At 40.3% G+C, this 23,159-nt stretch overlaps 1 long non-coding RNA gene across 1 annotated transcript; it reads right to left on the reverse strand.

Annotated features, from left to right (window-relative positions):
* Positions 1-229: 229 nt before the first annotated feature.
* On the reverse strand, positions 230-23,159 carry LOC121931576. Its single transcript, XR_006104170.1, has 4 exons — positions 22,864-23,159; positions 17,089-17,195; positions 1,038-1,253; positions 230-352 (listed from the first exon to the last, which is right to left on the reverse strand). It is a non-coding gene; the product is annotated as an uncharacterized LOC121931576 (long non-coding RNA).

Here is a 23,159-nt window from a genome sequence, read left to right on the forward strand (position 1 = left end):
CTACCTCAGATTGAACATGTTCAGGGACCAAAGAACACTATTAGGGAGGGATAAGGGGACAGAAAACTGAGGAAGGGTGAAGGGTATGGAATGGAATAGCCTGGAAGGCACAGATAATTGTCTAAACAAGAGCAGCGTACACTACAGTTTTTTGTTTCAGCTCCCATTTGTAGTGTCATGACCTACCTGAAGAGATCCGTCATATCACCACCTTAGACACATTTTAAAAAGCTGTCAAGATGGACCTCTTCCAGTGGGCCTTCCCAGATAGATCTCCAGAAAGAAAGACAACCCCATCCGCCTTCAAAGACAGAAGCAACAGTGGTTGTAGTGATCACTGAAGAGGTTGTCACTGCAGGTGGTAGAAGTGAAATCATCAGTAAGGAAGGGAACACAATATGGGACCAGGGGTCAGATGATTCAGAACATCACTTGATATTGGAACCAGAACTGTTGAAGTAAGAACTGCCAGTAGTGAGAGCAGGAGATGTCAAAGGCCTGGAGACTGTGACTGTTGTATGTGGTAGAGGGCATGGTGGCTGTCAGGATGGAAAAGGTGGTGGCCATGGTTGATACCGAAATGGTGATGGTGATCACTGCATTGGCAAGGACCATGGCAACCTTGTATGCACCAACGGAGAACAACTCCAATATAGAAAAGGGGAGCGATGGTGTCTATAGTCACTCTGATGATACCTGACTCTATATGAAACAGGGAATAGGATTGACAGTAGCTAGGATGTCCCCTCCAAAGATCTTCATGCCAGTATCTGGTAATATATGCAGCTGAAGTGTTAGGTGAGTCATCCCTATACCAGTAGTCTTGGACTGATGGTCTTGAAGAAGAGAATGTTTTCTTCTTCTTCTTTTCTACTCACTCGTGTGATGGGTAGGGGAATCACCAATGTGACACGATTGGCCTGGAGTCAATGGGACATCACCCATCCATATACAAGGAGGTGGCATTTCCTTCCTCGAATTTGAGTGCCTGGTACTGATAGTGCTTGACAAGGTTGGAGGGGGTTCTCTCCTCGTACCTGAATGGTTGGTATTTGCAATCTTTGAAATACATCGAGGAAAATCCTTGAATGTACATCAGTGGACTTCAGTATAATGGGCATGGGCTTAGCGTCACTCCTGGATGACATCTTGTGGACACAAACAGTTTTATCACTCTTCTTGGATTTGGACCTGTTGATAGCAAGAGTCGAATCAGAAGGCCTCTTTTTCGGACGACTTGAGGAATCAGTAGGCTTTTGAGAGGAAACAGATTCAGGAGGTGTTTTAGGTGGTGCCAACAGCAATGCTGAGAGAGGTCAAGAGGGATTCAAGGCTTTGCAAAACATAATAACTTAATATGTAGCAGGCTGTGTCCCAGGACAGGCTAACTAATGGAGAGGCTGCAAGTACATATAGTTGAAGGTGTATGAGGCTTGAGCCCTCTGCTGACTGGAGATGGGAACTACAGGCAGTTGTAACTGAAAACTTCTCATCAAGGTCCCAGGTCTTCTAGTCATTGGAATTGGAACTTAGGGGTTGAACTGGGGTTACACTTATTTAGCCTGTCCTGTGACACAGCCATTACATATGAAGTTGTTATGAGGCTGTGTTTTGCAAAGCACTTTGAATTTATCGGGTGAACAAAGGCAGGACATAATTTTAAATATAAAACATCAGATCCTCTAATTCCATGCAGCCCATGCAACTTACTGGGGAGGAAGCTAGGCTACAGATTTTTGAACCTTTTGCATGACAATCTGTTCTAAGTATACATCAGCTCCTGGGTTTGAGTACAGGACAGAACTTGCATTACTATCCATCTCCCTTCCTTTGCACACTTAAATAAATAAATAATAATAAAACTTTTATTTGTATACCGTTTTTCATCCAGATCAAAGCGGTTCACACTGTGCAAGCTATGTGACACATGTCACAGTACAAGGCAATACAATACATCAACAAATTACTTCAGCAATTTCATACAATTCAATAAAAAACCTAAAAACCATATACAAAGCAGTTAAAACTATCACAGTATAGTCTGTTATTACAAGATACACTATTCCTTCAGAATCCATGATAGCCACATATGTCCCACTCTTCATTTCATTCTGTCATTTATCCATACAACTATATCTGACCATCTGTAGAAAATATTTGAAGAAAAGCCAACACCGAAAGATCATGAAGGCATTGCATAATTGTCGCTTACTATTTGATGTTCTTTGGTGCCTGTTTATCAAACCATTTCCTGTATTGCTATGTACTGTATATGCATTGTCCTACTTGTGAGTATGTATTTTCCCTGGAAGAAGATTAACCTTCCATTTTGAACCCAAGCCCTCCCTCCAGTCCATCTGCCTTGGTCCAGGCCTCGGAAGTAGAGAGGAACTGCTGGACCTCTTACCCTTTCCCTCCACCACTCCCTTCTCCTTCTGTGTCATGTCTTTTTAGATTGTAAGCCCAAGGGCAGGGAACCGTCTAGCTAAAAAGGTTGCATGTACAGCGCTGTGTAAATTTACAGCGCTTCATAAATAAAGGTTAATAATAATAATAAATGAATAAAATATTGTAATAACCACCTAAGTAAATACAGGCAAAAGGAAATATTGCCAGGTAGTATTAAATGGTGAATGGCAAAATTAAATTAAATTAAAACACGTAAGCAAATGGTACGTGAAACTCTGAGAGAATTCTGAACAAATGCTATGAATAAATAAAAATTAAACAATAAAACACAGGAAGAAAAAGGTGCAAGACAGAAGCTAACTTTTAGCACTCTTGGTGAAAAACAACAGCCCTTCCCCTTACTTCTTCAGCAGCTGTCTTTTGAAGTCTGGAAGTGAGATACAGCAAACGAACCACATCCTCAAGTTAATTTTGGGGTGTCTGTTTAAGAACCCCCTTCCCTGTTCTGCCTCAAATTCAACAGCAGGTAGTAATGCTACGTCTTTCTGCCTGAACAATGGTATAGCTCTCTCTTGGTGCATTAGAGTGAATGTTTGCATTGTTAGCCCTGGATAGACCCCTCCTCTTTTGATATCAGAATTGCAAAATAATACAGGTTAAATGGCCCTTCTATGACCCTGAATACTTCCATCACTAGGAGTCACTTGGGCTCTGTTTTTCTGGACATTCTAGAGGAGGTGAGAAATGCCAATAATGGGCTGATGCCAAGGAGTTGACAACTCAGGTAGCCCTGTGTGCTAATCCCTCTTGCCTCAGAAATGCACGCCCAGCACTCACATTCACACCACATCAAAGTGATCCAAACCCATTTCAAAAAAAGCACCTCCATTTGGCCCTTTCAATACCTTGAATTTTGCCCCAGGGTGGAAATTCACTATAAATATTGGTGCTTTTCCTTTGTTTCCTTGTCTTAGTCCAGCAGCAGGCAGAATGCTGTCAGTTTGCTTGGATTAGCTCCTCAACAGCTCACCCTCCCCTTGCAGAGGGACCTGTTTGACCGGTCCAAAAATGATGCTCAGACCAATATATGTTAGGGAAATTGCATTTTAGCTCGAAGGTAGCAATGCCTAGTGGCTGGGTAACTTAGCCAAGAAACCCATTCATCCCATCCAGGGCCCCAGTCATTGGAAACAAGATCTGTTCAGGTGTTGTTACTGTGAGGGACACCTTACATCTGTCCTAATCTTCTATCCTTAATTTTTTAAGCTTCTCCAGGGTGTGTGTGTGTATTGGTGTTTATTGTGTGTTATTTCTTTTTAATAAAAATTTATTAAATTGCCTCTGGAGTTCTGTACACCTCTGGACTTGGTACACAGAGGGATTAGTTCCTTGGCTAAGTTACCCGGCCACTAGGCATTACTACCTTCGATCTACAGTGCAATTTCCCCACACATATATTGGTCTGAGTGCCTTTTTGGACAGGTCTACATCCAGGGTAACATAACAGCATTGCTACAAAATGTTGATCAAAATGTAACTAAAGTTTACTTCCAAGTCCTACTGAAATAAAAAAAGAGTCGTTTATAGGCCTTTGCCTTGTCAGTGTTTGTCTGGGGCAATCTCACTCCACCCGCAATTATGTTTAAAAAGTAGTGGCATCAAACTAGTGCCAAAATAATTTTGCAAACTTTGTGGTTAAAAAAGTCCACCTACCTCTTGCCTTAGTTTGATATAAACATGGCCTATTCACTTTTGTATGTTGATGTCAACATACAAAAGACTTAAAACAAGAAAGATATTGTGGCATCTTAAAGTGTAACTAGGTTTTTGGCATTTGTTGTTGTTATTGCCTTTAAGTCAGCTTGAACTTATGATGACCTCATGAATCAGAGACCCCATGAATGAGAGATGTTCAAGATCCCCAGTCACCAACTGCACTGTTCAGGTCTTGGAAACTCAGGACTGTGGCTTCCTAAATTGAATTGATCTGCCTGTAGTGTGATTTCCCTTTTTTCCTATTACTTTCCACTTTACCAAACATTATTATCGTAATTTCCAGTGAGTCATGTTGTTTCATAATACTGGTTGAGTATCCCTTATCTGAAATGCTTGGGACCAGAAGTGGTTTGGATTTTGGATTTATTCATTTATTTGGATTATTTGCATATACATAATGAGGTATCCTGGAGATGGAACCCAAGTTCAGTTGCTGCGCACTCCAGAACCCTAGTTTCAATGGCAAGATGGCGCTTTTGGCCCGTCTGTCTTGGGCCATAATATGTAATAGTTTACTGCATTGGTACTGTTTTATATTTTATGATAAATTTGATTTGTTACATACCCACCTGATGTGTAGGCACTAAGAGGCATGGATATTAGTTTTCAATAAACAAAATGAAAAATGTTGGAGAATTATTTTTGAATCAAGAGAAGGCAAGATTGTGAGGCCTGAAGATATTGATTTACTTCTTATGCATCATTTCCATCATTAAGTGGTAGAAGATAAATTAGGCTGCATCTGCACTGCAAAAATAATGCAGTTTGAGACCATTTTAACTGTCATAGCCCAGTACAGTACTATGGGATTCTGGGATTTGCATTTTGAAAGATATTTAGCTTTCAAAGAGCTCTGGTGCCACAGCAAACTGCAAATCCCAAGATGCCATGGCAGTTGAAGTGCTGTCAAAGTGCACTATTTCTGCTGTGCAGATGCAGCCTTATTTTGCAGAGTTCAGTGATAATTTCAGGAAGAACCTGTGCTGTCAGGTACAAAGATAAATGTAGGTGTCGTGACAGATACAGCATATCAATAAAAGCCAAATTAAATTATCTCAGAATGTAGCTGAAGATGTAAAATGGAAAATCTGTAAAGGCAATCTTAGCCTATTTGCAGACTACTTCAACAACATCTGCTTACTGTTTGGAATTGCCATGGAGTAGAGACAGCAATGAAGTCTAGAAGCCATAGGTTCAGAGGCTGGATTGGGGAGACCCAGTGTTTTCCAAGTTAGATTCAAACTTCTGAATTCAGACAGAAAAAATCCAGAACTTCATAGGAAGCTGTCTTATACTCCATCATACCCTTAGAACATTTAGCTCTGCACTGACACTGGTTTCAGATCGGAGTTTTTCATTCAGCCTTACCTAGAAATGTTTGTGACGGAACCTTGAATCTTTTGCATACAAAGCATATGACCTACCAATGGCTCTTCCCACTCCATAGAAATCTGAAAGACCTCTAGTGGAAGCTTTATGGCATGATATACTTTTTTTTTCAGAATCCCTTACAAAACCACCATATACATACTGGAGAATAAACAGAACTTTACTTGCAAGTTAAAGCTGCACAAAATACAGTAACTGTACATTTAAAAGATGTGCTGATCTCTCTTTGAATCTGCCAGAACACTTTTATTTTCCCTCACCACAACACAAGTTGGGATTATTTGCACACACTGACAGTGCAGACAGAGTACTCTAATGAGCTATAACTGCAGGTCGTTTTAGCAAATTTCAAGATTTGCACATGCTGTGTTACTCCTAAAAAATAAGCACATCCCCCTCTACCTAATAAATGTTGCATGCAAATATGAGCTTGTTCATTTCATCACAAGATTCTAATTCATTTCATTTTTTATTCATTTTGCAGTGTATGCGAGCTTGCATGTGTAATTCATCAAGCGTGGAAGCAATCTTTTACATTCTCATCACTTGTGACATTTTTAATCAATGAGCCCCTGCCTCACAGTGATTAAACTTCTCTTTCAATGGAAAAGGCTGTAAGGCTCTCAGACACCAAGAGGATGTGGGCAGTTAACCCCCTCTACACAAAAAGCCCATTAATAGATCATAAGGTATCTGCAGTACACAGGTATTCTATAGTGAAAGCTGTTGGAAAAATGCAGAAGATGATTAAAGTGCAGGAAGTGGGGTGGGGGGTAGCTGTATCTAATTCAGCCTAGTTGCCAAACACATACCCCCTCCAACGTTTCACAGGGGTGAAGTAGACTGGCAGGTTGGAGTGCCCTCCGGCTGCTCCAGCCCCAATTGGCCCCTGATCAGCCAGCGACCAAGGTAACTGCATGGCCTGCTCTGAAAGTGGGCCACCACCGCAATCCCAAATGAGCTGCTGGCAAGTGTGCTTTTTCATTGTTACTTTTGCTGGTAGCTTTGGGCTGCCTTAGGAGGCCTTGGAGTGGATTCCAGCTGATTCGAGAGCATGTGTCAGCTGCACGCCACACTCCCAAAGTGGCTGGAAGCTGCTCTTTTCGCCCTGTCTGTTTCAGGCCTCAGTTTGAAGCAACTGAAGTAAGATGAGGATGAATGGGGAAAGTGGGAGGTAGAGAGAGAAACTGGAACATTTTAAAAGTAGTTGAACAAATGTGATGGAGGAATAATTGTCACTGTCCCTTCCAAATCAGGACAGTTGGAGGGTACATAAACACACTGTTTTTGACTGCATTTTATCATCTGACAAAAGAAGATATTACCTTGGTTAGAGAAAATCAACTTTAGCTCTGTAATAAATGGGACTTGAGTTAGTTATGACTCAGAATTTCCATTTGCTCCAGCTGAATTAATTTGGATAGGACTAATTTTAAATTCAGCCCTTATTTTTCAGATAGGGCCAGAACCAGAGGCATGGCTAAATAGTACAATCTAGCCAAATTTTAAATTCTGTTAAATACCATTTTGATAGGACATATTTAGCATGCACTCAGCTTTCCCATTTAGATTCATGCAAGTTCAACATCCTTAACTTTGGCTGGATTATATCAGTAGATCATTTTATTTTACTGATCTGTTTTATAGAAGACCACTATTAAGCAAGTAGTTTCTTATCATACAGACTTAATACAGAGCTTCCAATGACAGGAGGCACTGAGCATCAGACAACTGTGGCATATTTTCCTGAGCAGAATGGAGTGGCAGAATGGAAAACAGACTGCCAACTAAAGCCAAAAGGGCCATAGCTTATGAGCTATGGAATGGCCAGAAACCAAGTTTGGGACAACTGAGCTTGTTTGTGTCTAAAGCTGTGTTGGTGAGCCCATGACATACATGCAGTTTGCGGCACACGAAGCCATCTGAGAAGCACACAGTGGTCACAGGAAGGAAGAGCAGAGAGGCATGCACACGGCTGGCCCAGCTCCTTGCTGCGGCCCAGTTCTCCTGCAGAAAACTGAGCCGCGACAAGGAGGGGTGGTGTGTGGCCCTTCTGCACGGAAGTCCTGCTCCTTCTGACTAGAAGCTTGGCCCTTCTGGGTGGAAGTCCCAACCCTTCCAGCTGGAAGTCTTGTCCCCCTGGGCAATGCCATTACCTCCTCCTCCTCCCAAACTTGGGGGTGTATGTTGTGTGCCTTCATGTTGATTCTGGCAGGCCTAAGGTGGCCCTATCGCACAGTTTTCTTGGTAAGCTTTGTCAAAGGGGGTTTGCCATTGCCATCCTCTGAGGCTGAGAGAGCATGACTTCGGAGTGTGAGTTTGTGTTGTGTGTCTTCAAGTCATTTCTGGCGATCCTATCACAGGGTTTTCTTGGCAAGGTTCATCAGAGGAGGTTTGCCATTGCCTTCCTTTGAGGCTGAGAGAGTGTGACTTGCCAAGGTCTCCCAGTGGGTTTCATGGCCAAGTGAGCTTCTTCAGAGGAAGTTTGTCATTGCCTTCCCCTAAGGCTGAGAGAGTGTGACTTGCCCAGAGTCTCCTAGTGGGTTTCATGGCTGAGCTGAGATTCAGGCCGGTTACAGACCGGCGTTTTAGTGTGTGACGAGCACGCATTAGGGTTACAAAAGGGCGGTGCTTCCGCACCGCCCTAACCATAGTGCGTACTCGTCACGCACTAAACGGCGGCGGCCCTTCTATATGGCCGCCGGCGTGAGGACGTCACAGCTGCGCCGCCTCTAGATGGGGCGGTGCGGACATGACGTTCTCAATCCGCGGCAGGGCGCCTAAGGCGCCCTTTCCGCGGACCAGGAAGGAGCTCTGTTTCGGAGCTCCTTCCTGGTCCGTGGCGCCGCTTTGCTTCGCTGGGCGCAGCCTTCAGACAGCTGCGCCCAGCGAAGCAAGGGAGAAAGGAGCCAAGCGGCCCCTTTCTCTCCCTCCCCGCCGCCGCGGGGTGTCCTTGGGGCTTGAAGCCCCAAGGACACCCCTTTTCAGGCTGCGGGGAAGCGGCGTTTTGCCGCTTCCCCATAGCCTGAATAGCGGCAGATCGGGGCCTCAGCGGCTGCCGGTGTAGCCACTGAAGCCCCGATACTCCGGGGAAAGGGGTGGGTCCAGACCGCCCCAAATGGGTGGTCTATAACCCGCCTCAGTCGCACATTCAAAACAGTGGCTCTCTTTGTTCTTGTTCTATGCCTTCTGTGCTTTATTATGCTTCTTCATATTGTTGTTGTGTGCCTCCAAGTCGTTTCCAACTTATGGATCCAGACACCCTTCCCTCCCTTCCAAGCGCCAGTTCTGGTGACCCTAAGGTGAAATTATCATGGGGCACCTTTTGTCATAGGGGGATTTCCACTGCATCCTCTGAGGCTGAGAGAGCATGATTTGTGTGTGTGGTGCCTTCAAGTCATTTCTGACTTATGACGATCCTAAGGTGAAACTATAACAGAGTTTTCCTGGCAGGGTTCATCAGAGGGAGATTTGCTATTGCTAGCCTGAGGCTGAGAAAGTGTGCCTTGGGTTTCCCACCTGACAGTCCCATCCTCGTAAGACAGAAGTACTACCACAGAAGGTGGGAGTCCTTCCCCGAGAAGTCTTGCCCCCCAGAGGTTCAGCCCCCAGCACCTGGTGACACCAGGTGGAGGAATGTCACTGAGGTTGGGCTCTCGGTCTCTAAAAGGTTTGCATTATTGGTCTAAGATTTATGCATACAGTGGGTCCTTGTTATCCGTTGGGGTTTGGTTCCAGGATCCCCCTTGTGGATAACAAAATCCATGGATGCACAAGTCCCATTAAATATAATGGCATAGCAAAATGATATCTCTTATATAAAATGGAAAATCTTGTGTGCCTTCAAGTCATTTCCAGCTTATGGCAAACCTCTGGGGTTTTCTTGGCAAGTTTCTTCAGACAGGGTTTGCCACTGCTATCCTCTGAGGCTGAAAGTGTGTGACTTGCGCAAGGTCACCCAGTGGGTTTACATGGCTGAGTCAGGATTCGAACCCTGGTCTCCAAAGTCAGAGTCAGGCTTTTCAGCTGCTTTGCAAGTCAGGGTAACTGTTTTATTCATAAATAATAAAGGAATTCAGGCAGAAACAAGAGACACAGACTGCCTAAGTAGCATTTCTTTCATATAAATTATAATGTCCTTGTGAGTTAAAATTTACTTGGGACAGAAAACTAATTTCTTGAGTTAAGATATGCTGACAGTACCAAGTGAGAAGACATTCTCATCTTCAACCAATATCAAGAAAAAATATGAATGTGCTCAACAATAACCTGTATCGCAGAAGTCTGATAACCAAGATAAAGTTTTGTCTGTCATGATCCACTTTTTGTTTTGTTCATATTAAAAAGTTCTCACTTTCAAAACTCCAGAGCTGTAAGGCTTTTCCTTGCATTAAATTCTCACCAGGAGTTTCAATGTAGAATTAGTAATGATACATAGTTAAAAAGGTTATGAACACACAAGCACACACACAGAAGAATTCAAAATGACTTTAAAGTGGCCCCTAGGGCTTATGCCCCAAATTCTAAACCAGCCCACAGAGCCTCTACTGGGCAGGTTGTTTTTTCAAATCTTGGTTTTAAACCAAGATTTTTAAATCATCACCATTGTCACCTTTCCAAGGAAGAGACTTCCACATTGCCATGAGTAAAAAAATCACAGATGTAAGGGATTCAGCAGGATGGAAGAACCCATTTTGAAGAAAGGATGATTTCAAAGAAAAATAGCTTTAGTGATGGTGAAAAAATATGTTTATGAAGAAAGAAAACCTCCAGCCATTAAATTGGGTTGTTGCGTATTCTCAGTAATTAGCAAAGATTCTATGTCTTGTTGCTTTTGTTTATCTTGAGGCAATTCCTCCAGTCTAGTCTAAAGGATAGGTCTATGCTGGATACCTGTGTTGCTGATTTAATTTTCAGATTCCTAATAAAGACTGTTCTTTGAAGAAGAATTGCAATAGTTAAGATGTGAGGCATCACAATTTCCTTGACAATAAGCCCTAAAAAGACAACAAAACAAAACCTCCTTTTAGTCCAAGGGTAGGGAAGATGTGAGACTTCAGTAATTGCCGAACTATGGGGCATGTCAGATAAGAATGAGTCACTTCTGAACAACATCTGAAGAGACACATATTCCTCAATGTTGTTTTGGCTATTGCACCTGTGTGCAGGACAGTAAGAAGGCGTGAGGGGATGAAATAGTACTTGCAGATTTTGTTGTTCTTAACAAAGTAGTCTGTCTGAACACACTGAAAACCCTATCAAGAAAATGGCCAAGCACTGTGAGATTTTTTTAAAATACAGGCAAAAACTCTTGCCTAGCAGAGGGGGAAGAAAGCATGTGAAATAATTTTTTTCTTGCATGTAAGAACAAAACAAGTGAAGATTTACATCTCCAAAGTGCATAACGGATAACCTTAGGAAGTTTTGATTGATTTAAAAAAGGTGCTTATTATATGTGGATAAAAAAAGGTCTGAATTTAAAAACAGCTGTTCTTACTCAAGTTCTACATTTATGATGCCTACAATTTGTAGACCCTTTGAAATATACATAAATATTTTGAGCTTGGTGACAGGGAAATTTCTGGTGGTTATGAGGAAATCATTGGTTTTCCATTCAAATGTGGCAGTTCCACTTAGCAAAATAAGCTGGTGACAGCTCTACTTTACCTCCTCACACAGTTTCATGTGGTATTATAAATTATTTGAAATATTCAAGCATAGTGTGTGTACAAGACAAGACGACAGAAAGTAAGTATCTCAGAAAAAAGAAAAGTTATTTGTCTTGCTAAATTTTTTTGATAGTATCCTAACTAGCTTCAGTTTCAGCTTCATTTTAACAGGATTTCATGGCAATGGGAGTTGCACAGGATGGGATCCTAAGACTTGTCTTTCATTTCCCACCCTACATTATCCATTGGACAAAACTGTAAGAGGTATTTAACAATGCAGACTCTTGCAAATCTTTTCTCTTTATATGCAATGGCTGTTTTGACACATCTATTTTTCTCACTTATGCAATGGAGAGGGACTTTTTCTATAGTTTGGAATCTCAGCCAAGTTACCATGAAATCACTGTGTAGTTACTTTCCAGAGAACATCTTAGATGTCCTAGGGGTTCTATCACAGCCATTGGTTGTTCTAACACACCACATGTCCTGATATGTGGTACTGTATTAGGTGAGCAGATCACTGAGCTGGGGAGACTTTAATGTCACTATTATCCCAGTGATGCTGAGAAGGACTGCTAGAGGGGAAACTAAAGCACCTCTTGTCATGGCAACAACCCTGTTAATGATCACTTTTATTAGTGAGAGTAAGGATGGACACACAGCTCTAGTGTGGGGCCCAGCTGGCTTGTAGCCTGTTCTTTGTGATCTCTTACTAGCTCCCAGATCCCTTCTCCTTGATTATGTCAGTCTCTGCATTGTTTTGCATACTCAAATAAATTCATTGCTCTATACCCAGAGAAAGCTTCACATTTGATAAAACTCCTATTGTTGCATTTTGATCACAACAATTTTAACAATTTCTCCCACCCAGCTGAGAGCCCAGCTCCTTGTCATAAGCCGCGCATAAGGGGACCTTCAAACTGCATATGCAGCCACATTGTGCATCCATCCTCTTTGTCCTATGTGACAACCATCTTGCACACACACTGTCTTCACGGGCCAAATAAACCAGCCTCCGCCCGCCATCCTCTTGGTGGGGAGACTAGATGACATACAGCCAAAACCCTGAGTCTGATGTGAACATACTGGGAAACATCCATCACTTTCAGTATACCCCTGTTAAACTGGATTTAAATAACTCCCTGTTTGTTTTGGATTTTCCCTCTGTTCTGACACAGGCAGCTGTTTAAAACATGTCCCACTGTGTCACCTGGTGCTGTTGCTGCAGTGGCAGGTTGCTTGCCTGAGGTCAGAGCAAGGTACCCAGCCATGTGATTGAGGTTGGGCACCTCATTCTGGTTTCAGGAGTGAGTGATTTGTCACTGTGGCAAAGCCAGGTGGCACAGCAGGACATCCCTGCAAACTGCCACAGAGTGTCAAAACAGAGGGCCTGAGGTAACAGGGGATGGTCAGAGCAGCTCTAGAGCCAGAATACTCTGGGCTGCCCTCTGAGCAGACAAAGCTGTGGACATAAAACAGAAAGAAAGGTGTGAAAGATTTAGTAGCAAAAAATTAGGAGTAAGAGGGAGTGATGATTACTAGTCCTGAAGAGTGGGTTCCAAGGAAGATGGAAAGTGGCTCAGATGGGGTCTGAGTAGGTAATATAAACATTCAAAGGCTTCATGGCACATGGCACAAACAAACCGATGATAGTATTTGAGAATGAACATATTTTCCCTTTCTGAAAACAACAGAGTTTGTGACTGCTCTAAGCATTCATGCATTTATTTATTTAGAAAAGGACTGCATTTTTAAAAGCTCTAAGTGGCTTACAGTAACATGTAAAAGAGAAATAATGGATAACCCAGTCCATTATTGGGTAGTTAGTAGCTTGAGATTTGTTTGCGGACGACATAGGCCTCAAAATATTTGACTGGCTCAAAAGAGTTGCTGTTGGGCTGATCTGGGGGTGGGGTGTATAAATGACATATGTCCCTGATCACTTGGAGGCTGCACCAGAGTCATTGAATGTGACTCAAAACTGACTGAGAAAGGAGTGGTTTCTTACCGCTACTTTTTGTGGCCCATTGAGGACTGTGGCAGTGGGTGTCCTCAGGACCATGGCATCTGGTTGCTGAGGTCCCATGGCAGTCCTGGGGCAATTGGGGCAGGAGCTACCTTTGGACACTCCTACTTCCCCATCTGCTTGAGTCCATAGATTGTTGAGAATGTTTAATTCTCACTTCTTGAATGATGACAACAACAAAATGAATTGCCATCTGTTAAAATTAAGAAACTTGCAGTGAGATAACATGAATGGGATCAGGAGTGGATTTTTGCGCATTTAGTTTTGGTACTCAAAATAAATTCTTTAATCCAAGCTATGTATCTTTTGCTCTTATTTGTATTTGGTGGAAATTAGTAAAAAAAAACAAGTAAACCCTGATCATCTGACATCTGCGTGGCTTTTGGCCTACTGCATATTCTCTTGCATGCTAGCCAATTATACAAGGCACGGAGATTCATATGTCAAACAAGGTTTGGCTGTTACAAAGGAAACCAAATTGTTTTTGACAGTCAAATATTTTGTAAGTGCTCCTTCATTAGTTGGTAATTAACTTTTGGAAGCAGCATAACCCAAGCTCTGATTACAAACTAAAACAAAACATATAAATGAAAATGAAGAATTACTATTTGCTTAACTAAATGCTGATTAACGGAAGAGTGACTGAAGCACCTCACTGAACAAACTGAACAAAAGGGGCTTGACAACAGTTATGCCAGTTTGGATGCTGCATTTAATAAAAGAGGTGACCCATTATCCACATTATTAATCATGATTTCACATATTGACACTTAATTGTATACAAAGAGAAATGAAAAAGTAAATGCTTTACCTTTTAAGAATGTACATGAGCATCACACAGGATGATGATGATGATGATGATGATGATGATGATGATGATCATCATCATCATCATCATCATCATCATCATCTCGTCTTTTTTCCAGACTGGCACTCAAATCAGCTTACAACAATTTAAAAGCATTGTTAAAAATCCACAAAATACAAAAGTTAAAAAACAATCAGAAAAATTAAAATCAGGTTAAAACATACATTAAAACACACACACACACACACACACACACACACACAATCTGTTCTTCCCTCCAGAACCAAAAGCAACTGGACCTATATGTAAAATGGTGCTCTGGGATTTGGACCCAATTACCTTTTACACCCAAGTTCAGGTTAAATCCATGGTCTGAGCTAGAATACAGTATAACAGGTAATGTAGGGCTCAAGCAGACGGGTTGCTGGGAGAGGCCTCTGGCCGCTCTAACCACAAACAGCCCCCGATTGGTGTGAAATCATTGTTACTAGATGCTGTGGTCCAGAGGCCAGCCGTTGCCACAGTCTGAAACAGATCACCAGCAAGGGAGTGGTTTTTCTCTGCACCTTTTGTGGCCAGCTTTGGACTGCCTTAGGCGGCCTTGGTATGGCTTTTGGTCAATCTGGGTTGTGTGTGTCATTTGCACACCACATCCTCAAAGCAGCCTGAAGTGGAAGCCTTTTGCCCATCTGTTTTGGGCCATAGTTAATTGTAACTGTTGTCATCTTCAGTTCAACAAGGGTATAATCTAGGAACATTATACAAATAATTAATGAGTGAGAATTAAGTTACTTTATTGGTATAATGAATAACGTTTTCCATTTATTTTAAAAGTTATGTTTAATGACATTTCTATAGGAAGATTTGGAATTTTCTGATCAGTCCTAAGATCTTAAAAACAGACAAATAATGAAGTTGCAACAAGTAACAGCAACAGATTCCTTTTTGAAACACTGTAACAAGAAATGGGAATCAATTACTTTTAAAACAATGCTCTTTCAGATTCTGGCTATGGTGGGCCCTAGGCTAAGAGGATAGAGCTGTGGTTCTCAAACTATCTGATGTGATCTTTTTAAATGATGTGTAAGGAAATGGTACCCTGTCTGTGGCATGTTATTATTATTGTGGCTCCCAACATAGTTCAACTGTGTGTTGGAATGTAAGGCTGTGAACTAGGAAATCTTGCCTCTGCCTTGAAAATGCAGGAATTACGCTTTTTGAGCCTCACCCCTTCTCCACCTTTACTTTGGAGGCAACCATACGAACCTATCTTGCAGGATTATTGTGAGGATTTCTGTGACAGTGTACATCTTTTGAACTGCTAATATATTACAAAGATATACGGTGGCTTTGGATAATGAACCTGCATGTCAAAGGTGTCTTTGTGGTAGAAAGATTTTGCAGTAGTATCAGCTACTAAAAAATTATTCTGAAGACGTAATATTTCTAAGTGATCTCCTTTCGGGAGCAGATAAAACGCTCCTGTGCTATCAGGCTTTTTCAAACTGAAAAAAGTTGGACTATAAATGCTGTGTATTTTAGATTGTGAGGTTTGTATACTGTCTTTAATACACTTTAAATTTTAATGCATAATTGTTTTAACTTTTTAAACTGTTTGTTTTTTAAATGTTATATTTATACATTTTAATGCTTTTGTATCATGAAACAAATGGAAACAGCATTTTAAAAAAATTGTTCAGAGTTTGTTTTATTGCATAAAGGACAGCAAATATAGCACTGAACTCTAAGAAAGGCTATTTAAACAGGTTCCAATGGCCTATTCATGAATAAACCCATCACCCCTAAGCACATTTAACAGGAAGCAATAAAACGTACTGAACCTACAAGGAGAATTTTTTTCACCGACACTGAAAGGAACCTTTGCTCAACTAGAGTGAAGTTCTGAGTAAATATTATAGAAAAACTATGACCATAAGGAAGGCTACTGCAGAATAATATGGTACTACATTAAATGCTATGCAGAATCACAGATGTTAGCTTGATGCAGAAAAGCAATGTTTCTTAATCCATCTAAAGGGCTCTAATGTGCAAGCAACCGTGATAATCTTTTATTAAGCCATTGTTATAATGTTACTAAGCAGTAGATGGCACTATTAAGCCACTTTTGCATTCTAGCTTACTTCTGAAATGCTTTGACATTTAAAGGGCAGATTTATTTTTCTGTTTGCTAAAGCAAGAAAAAAATGACAAAGTTAGAGACTATGTTTAAACAGAGTTAATACTGAACTTTGAGTGTAAGTGTTTTATAATCGTGACTGAACCCCTTTGAAAATGAATAATGCCGCTTTGCTTTATTTTCCTTGAAGAAATCAAATATGAAGAAACCAAATTGTACTCATATGCTAACCTTTGGATTTTATTTATTAAAGCATTAAATAACAACAGGAAGCTGAATTACAATAGCATACTGTCTGTGTAAAGAGTTTTATTTCAGTATTAATTGAATACTAATACTAATTACTAATCACGGATTAAAAATTCAGTATTCATGTTCTCCACTTGATCTTTCCTCAAACAAGAATCCTTCAGTTTGATCCATGGTGGGCTTTGCTATTTCTGGTAAGGCTGTCCTTGAAGACTGTTTGGAAATTTTAGCTTGTTTAAGATGCAACAGCCTAGTTACTGTTATGGGCTGGCCATGGGAAGGAACTCCTATATTCCTCCCCATTTTGAAAATACTGTCACCGTTAAAAGTACGTTGACACAATTCTGGATGTGACATTTAAATTTTCAACAATTTGGTCTAATATGTTTTCAGAGAAGGATGTCTCTATCATTACCTTCTTTTGATTTAAATAATACTACTATGATAGACAGGGGCTAAGAAAAGCAGCGCTAAACCTGGGAGCCCTGTGCATCAAGATAGATTTCCTTTACCATTCAGAATTTGTGATCAGAGGAACAAACTACAGTATTTTTTCATAATTTTGTGCAGAAAACAAAGTTTGTGTACATTGAATGTTTAGAAAGCAAAGGTGTCATTATCTCACCCATTCATGTGGACAATTTTGGATTTTGGAGTATTTCAGATTTCAGAATTCCAGATAAGGCAGACTTATCTTATATTTTCATTTAACTTTGTGAGCTGTCTTGAGTCCTACGTGAGAAGAAAGACAGGATAGTAAGCAAGTACATTAATAAATAAATGAATATTGTGCAAATAGATCACTGGACTTGAACAGGCCTTTGGTCTGATCCAACATTACTTATTTTATGTTTTAGAGACACAATGAAAGTAATCATTTAAAACACAATGTTCAATATTTTGATCTCTGGAGTATTTCCAGATCCAGTGAATTCCATTGCCCCCAATGAAATCACATTTTACCTGGAAGAAGCCAACCTACCGATGGCCAGAATACACTGCTTCTGATTTACTGCATCGTGGTTCACCATTTTTTGAAAAATGGCATGCACCTTTTTTAGCCCAGTTACTTGTGCTAAGACAAAAATGTACCCTATTAGAAAAGTGAATAAATTTGTTGTGACTTTTTTTGTCCCATACTATTTTGATTAAAATGAAATAAAAAAATGTAAATGACAAATTTGATATCCTGATTACAGATGTGCTGGTAATATTGCTGTAGAACATCAGCATTTTAGGTCTAGTTCTATAAAGATTTTGGGGAAAAAAGTGATTTGGACAGAACGAAATCCTTATTCTGCTGCATGAAGTTTAAAACCAGAAGCAGACGTTTCTGATCTTTGCAGGAATGAACCAAAGGAAAGGGAAGAAGAGGTGGGTAGTTCTAATGTTTATACATGTAAAGGAAACAAGACAAAAACCACCCATGGTTTCCCATTAAGTTTGAATTGGCTCATATTATTAAACACAAGCATATATCAAATCTTTCTTCAAGGAATGTCATACAGGGAAATGAAATCAAAGGAATGATCATATCACTAGGTGAGCTTGCTCCTTTCTGAGCAGACAGTATTGTCCCTGAGAATGCTTTGGGGAAAAGATATTTATCCTATTAATCAGAGGAATTATGTGACTCCCAGAGTTTCTAGAACGATTTATCATTGAGAAAGGTGATTTGGATTTAAAGGTTGTTGCTTCTGCGTAGGTCAACCCAGAGATGAGCTGGCTGATTAAAAATTTTGCAACGGATTCACTTCTTTTGCTGAGAGTGCCGAAGCTTTCCCAGCTGTTTTTGGCAGTCAAATGAGCCTGTGCCCTGAACTATGAGCCTAATGCCTATTCTTGCCCCATTCATGAGGGCAGTCATTAGAATCATTGTGGCTGCTTTGTGGCTTAAAGGCTTTAAGCCTAGCAAGGGGGAATTGATGCTGGCATTCTGGTTGCTAGCTGGATGTTTAACTCTGGACCCACGAAATACCTCTCCATTTAGGAGACAATTATAAAATATCGCTCTCAGCTCAGGCAGAAAGAAGGCTGATTATCTTAAAATGGTGGTCAGTGTAACTCCCTCTCTTTCTCCAGGGAGCTCTGGGTACCTTCTCATAATGGACACGAGTTCCTATGGGGAAACTTTCTGGCTTAAATTGCACTTTTTGAAAAACTCACAACAGACTTGTTGACAATGGCTGATAATCTAAAGACCAATTCAGATTGATTCAAGCCATTTTAGAACTCCAATAATGAACCAGACTGCAGAGGGCTGCACAGATTTAATACAGAGCTAAACAATTTAAACACTGGAATGATTGTATTAATCCATTGTCCCCCCCCCCCCCCAAATGCTTCAAATGCACACCCAGATCCTAAGTAAGAAATAAATCTCACGAATTCCAGTGGAAATTGATTCTAAAAGACAGGATGCTTACACTGTAATCTTTAGTAAGTGTTGCTTTGTCCCTATAACAGATGAAGCATGATCCTGTGTGCATTTACACAGATGTAAATCTCTTCATTCTCAGTGGGCAATACCTGATCAGTAATGTGCAAAAACTGCAAAATGCTACTTTGATTTGTGCTCTGAAAGCCACAGACTGAATAATACAGCATTTATGTAGTTCTACAGAGCATACAGAATGTTTCACACAATATATGAATATAACCCATCCCACAATTTAGAAGGTTTTTTTTAACCAAAATAATAATTAGCTATAGTTCCATGGCCAAAGTTTTAAAGGTAGTTTCTATTATAGCTGCAGTTTGTAAAAAGTTTTTATTTTCCTATTTTTCAAAAGTAAATAGAATTGTTAATTTTTTGTAACTTAAAACATTTATACACATACATACACACCTGAATGCTAGAAGACACTGGTCTGTGGTCCAAAGATACTCTCTTTACTATCACCTGAACACCCATGTCAGAACCAAAACAGTGTAAGAACGGACAGCATGAACCAGCACCTGAACTCTGTCATATCTTCCCATTACCAGTTATTGACGCTACACTGCTGTGGCTATAATAATAACTTTAAAAGTTAGTTACATTACAAAAAAAGTAAAAATACCCCCTATTAAGTTACAATAGTGACATGATGTAGTTATATGTGGTCAATGAAAAAATAAATATAACTAAATAGTTATTTGTAAGTAGTGACTTTAAAGCTCTAATTTTTGTTTCAGCCATAAATGTTGCTATGTACATAAATGGTTATCTCAGTAATGCTTACAATTTTTATTTCCACTTTTAAGAAGAGTTAAAGAAGAAAAAAGAGAAAGAGTTCCACATAACTGAAAAACATGCGTATACTAATTTTAAAGACAATTTGGCCCACTTAAATATTTGCCATTGCCCTTCCTGATCTATGATTCTTGATACTCCCTTAGTTAGATTAGTTGGTCTCTACGAATTATTTCTTATAGCACTAGCTAAAATACTAATTTAAATTATCATACCACAGTTATCACAACATTTCCCCTGAAATCAAATTTCAAGACAAATCTAGATAGTTCTTTACTGACTTTGAAAAAAAAAACCTTCTCAAGAATTTAAAGTGAAGCAAGAAGAGATCCAAGAAAATTTCTCACGCGAGTTCTATACATCCACCTCAGCTCATGCTAAAAGGGTCAGGAATGAATTAGGCTTTAATTATCATAAGACTGCCTTTTTGTCCAAGCTGTTTGAGAGTCAGAAATCCATGGTGTGCTTATCTTTGTATAGAAAAACTATGACAATAAGAATTATAGAAGCTTGCAATCAGCAGCAGAGATATTTGAGGCGAAAAGTGAATGGTTCCTTATTTCTATATTGGGGGGGGGGAGGCGTTTTTATGGGGGGGGGGACCTTGCTTGGGAAAAAAGGCTAAGGTTTTTGACAAATGCGCCTGCTAGTCTAGAGAGTTTTACTGCTGGTACACAGCACACTTTGTTCTTTTTGTTTCCCTCAACCTGCTGGTGGCTCAAATTAGCGACACAGACATTTGAAATGTTTGACAAGTGGTCAGGGTGAGATATCCATATTCATACTCCCACCATGAAGTGATGGGAGGAAATTTAAGATGCAGAAAAAATAAACACTGTTCCTCCCCTCCAGTCATGGCATTTTAAACATGACACTTAAGCACAGAAGCCTTACTGCCTTTCTGTTCAGTTTACTGCTGCTAGACTCAGTCTTTGCACATTTTCCACACACAGACATGCTTCTGAGTTTTGGAGCTGGAGACCTTTCATAAGTGCTAGTCTCCCATATTTTCAGGCTGAATCTCTGCAACTGCACTTGTTTCCCCACAACAATCTGCATGTAGTCTGCCATGGGCAATAGCAAATCTTGAGATAGGCTTTAATGGCTGGCAAAGATGAGAACAAAGTGCAGCAGGTAAATAATAATAATAATAATAATAATAATAATAATAATAATAATTATTATTATTATTATTATTATTATTGCAGGGCTCAAAGATCCACACTGGAACATATTTAGCAGCAATGATATTCAAGACTCTGCACCCCACCGTTGGTCTATTCCCCCATGGCAAGGAATGGGAGTAGATGGGAAGTAGACAAAGCCTCCAGAATTAACAGACCTGTCTGTTTTGTTGAGAGGCTGGACCCAGACTCAAAGAAGAAACTGGACCCATACCTCAAGACTTCTTGATCCAAACACAGCCATCTCTGAGTAAACCATTCGAATCGATGGGGGACATTAAATTCCAGGACTAACCTAATTCCCATCAATATCAGCAAGTCTACTGCTGGCATGCCTAAGTCTTGCTGCAACCCATTCTGTTTTATAATGTTGTAAACCGCTTTGAAGACTTGACTCAACAAGCAGGATACTTCTTTAAATAAATAATTCAGCCACACTGACCTCTCTCCAAAGTGGTGCATTGTAAGAGGACTTATTGTGATTATATTTCTAGAGTACAGTAAGAGACAGAAGTAACATCTGAGGAATAGTGAAAGAGTCCCTGTGTTTCAGACCACCTGTGAGGGCTGGAGAAATTTTGGCAAACTTGATGAATTTTCCATATCCTTTTTGCTGTTCGCCACCCAGTTCTTTGGCACAAGGTGGACTATAAATCTCATTGCATAAAATAATAACCAACATATTGTGAAATCAACTTCCATTAAAATGGGCTGGTGGAGCTGCTGGCAACACTAGAGAAGATGTCTTGTTTTAAAAATGGATAGAAAGGGGGGAAATGGGCCAATTCAAACGTGTCATACTTTGCTTTGTTAATATTGCAATACTTTTCTCAATGCTTTAACACGATCACTAGGGCTGAACCTTGGAAGGAGACAAATAGCCCTTAAGTCATTATTACAAAAGGCTTATCTTTGGGGAAGAAGAAATACTGTGACAAGCACGCATAGCAATGTAAGCACCAGAGCATTGCAAATAGGAAGTGACTGGGAGCCTGCCCAGTTAACAACCTCGTTCTTTTGTTATGACAGCTGTATGTGACAATTACTCTGGACAGCCAAACAGGAGGGACCCCCCACAAAAACCCCAAGGCCCCAACCCTGAAATCAACCTGGGAAACATAGAGTAGGTCTAATTCTTGGCTTCTGAGTAACTTTCAGAATAGATCGGGAAGTATGCATTTCACCATAATGTAGAAAAGAGAGCGTCCCTCCCACTATTTGTCAAAAAAAAATACACTAAATATATTAGGTCAAACTCTAAGAAAATCTCTTTTGCAGGGCAGCTGGGGGAGCGGGAGAAATGGGCTCATGTAATCTAGTTACTAGATGATACGTGGATAAGAAGAGAATTTAGTCAACCTGATTTACACTCCCCAGAGTTATTTTTGTTGTAGTTTGCTTGTTATCTAAACTAGTATGTGTGGTGCTAATATCAGAATGACCTTCTAATCTATTAATGTTATCAAAATACAAGAACAGCCACAGTAACTGGTTAGGGGACACTCCCTTTTATCTCTTGTAAACTTGATATTGGCTATATCAGGACATCAACAAAATACGACAATAAAACAGAAAACACACAGAATGTTCTCTCCTAGACTTGTAAAGAATACTAGGTTACGCCTTTCTGTGTATCCATCCTTCCTCACACAACCCTGTTTCTGTTTTCTCCACTGTGACTTCTTTTCATCACTAACCCCGTTTTCTTTGCCAGATTTGCAAAGAACAAGAACTACGTTATATACAACAGTTTACTGGGAAGAACATTTTTCACACCAGTCTTGACAGAGGAGTTGTATAATCATGAATATAAACCAGCAAAATCACTCAGTTTCAGTTTCCAACCACATCTTTCTATCCCCATCTCCACTAAAGGAAACAGAGAATGCCCAGGTAGTAGAAAGAGTATGATGCCCACTGCTGTTACTGACAGGGACTGGAATCATTGGGTACCTTAGACAAAGTGTCCATAATGCTCTACCTGAGATTCTAGATGTAGGCATATTTTCCTTTCCTTTTCACTCTCCTTGACAGAGTCCTGAAGGAGACCAAGAAAGCATTTCAGAATTTTCACTTATAGAGGAAAACAAACTATCACATTAGCCGATTGTAAAGCAGCTCAGCTTCTGGGATAAAAACAATTGCTTTAAACTCTGAGTTCCATTAAATAATCAACAACCCTTACTCATCTTCAGTTGATGGACAACTCTTGTTGTTGTTGAGTGCCTTCAAGTCATTTCTGGTTTATGGCAACCCTAAGGGGCTTTTCCTGGTGAG

This window comes from Sceloporus undulatus, chromosome 5 (assembly GCF_019175285.1).
Source record: "Sceloporus undulatus isolate JIND9_A2432 ecotype Alabama chromosome 5, SceUnd_v1.1, whole genome shotgun sequence".
NCBI classification, from domain to species: Eukaryota; Metazoa; Chordata; class Lepidosauria; order Squamata; family Phrynosomatidae; genus Sceloporus; species Sceloporus undulatus.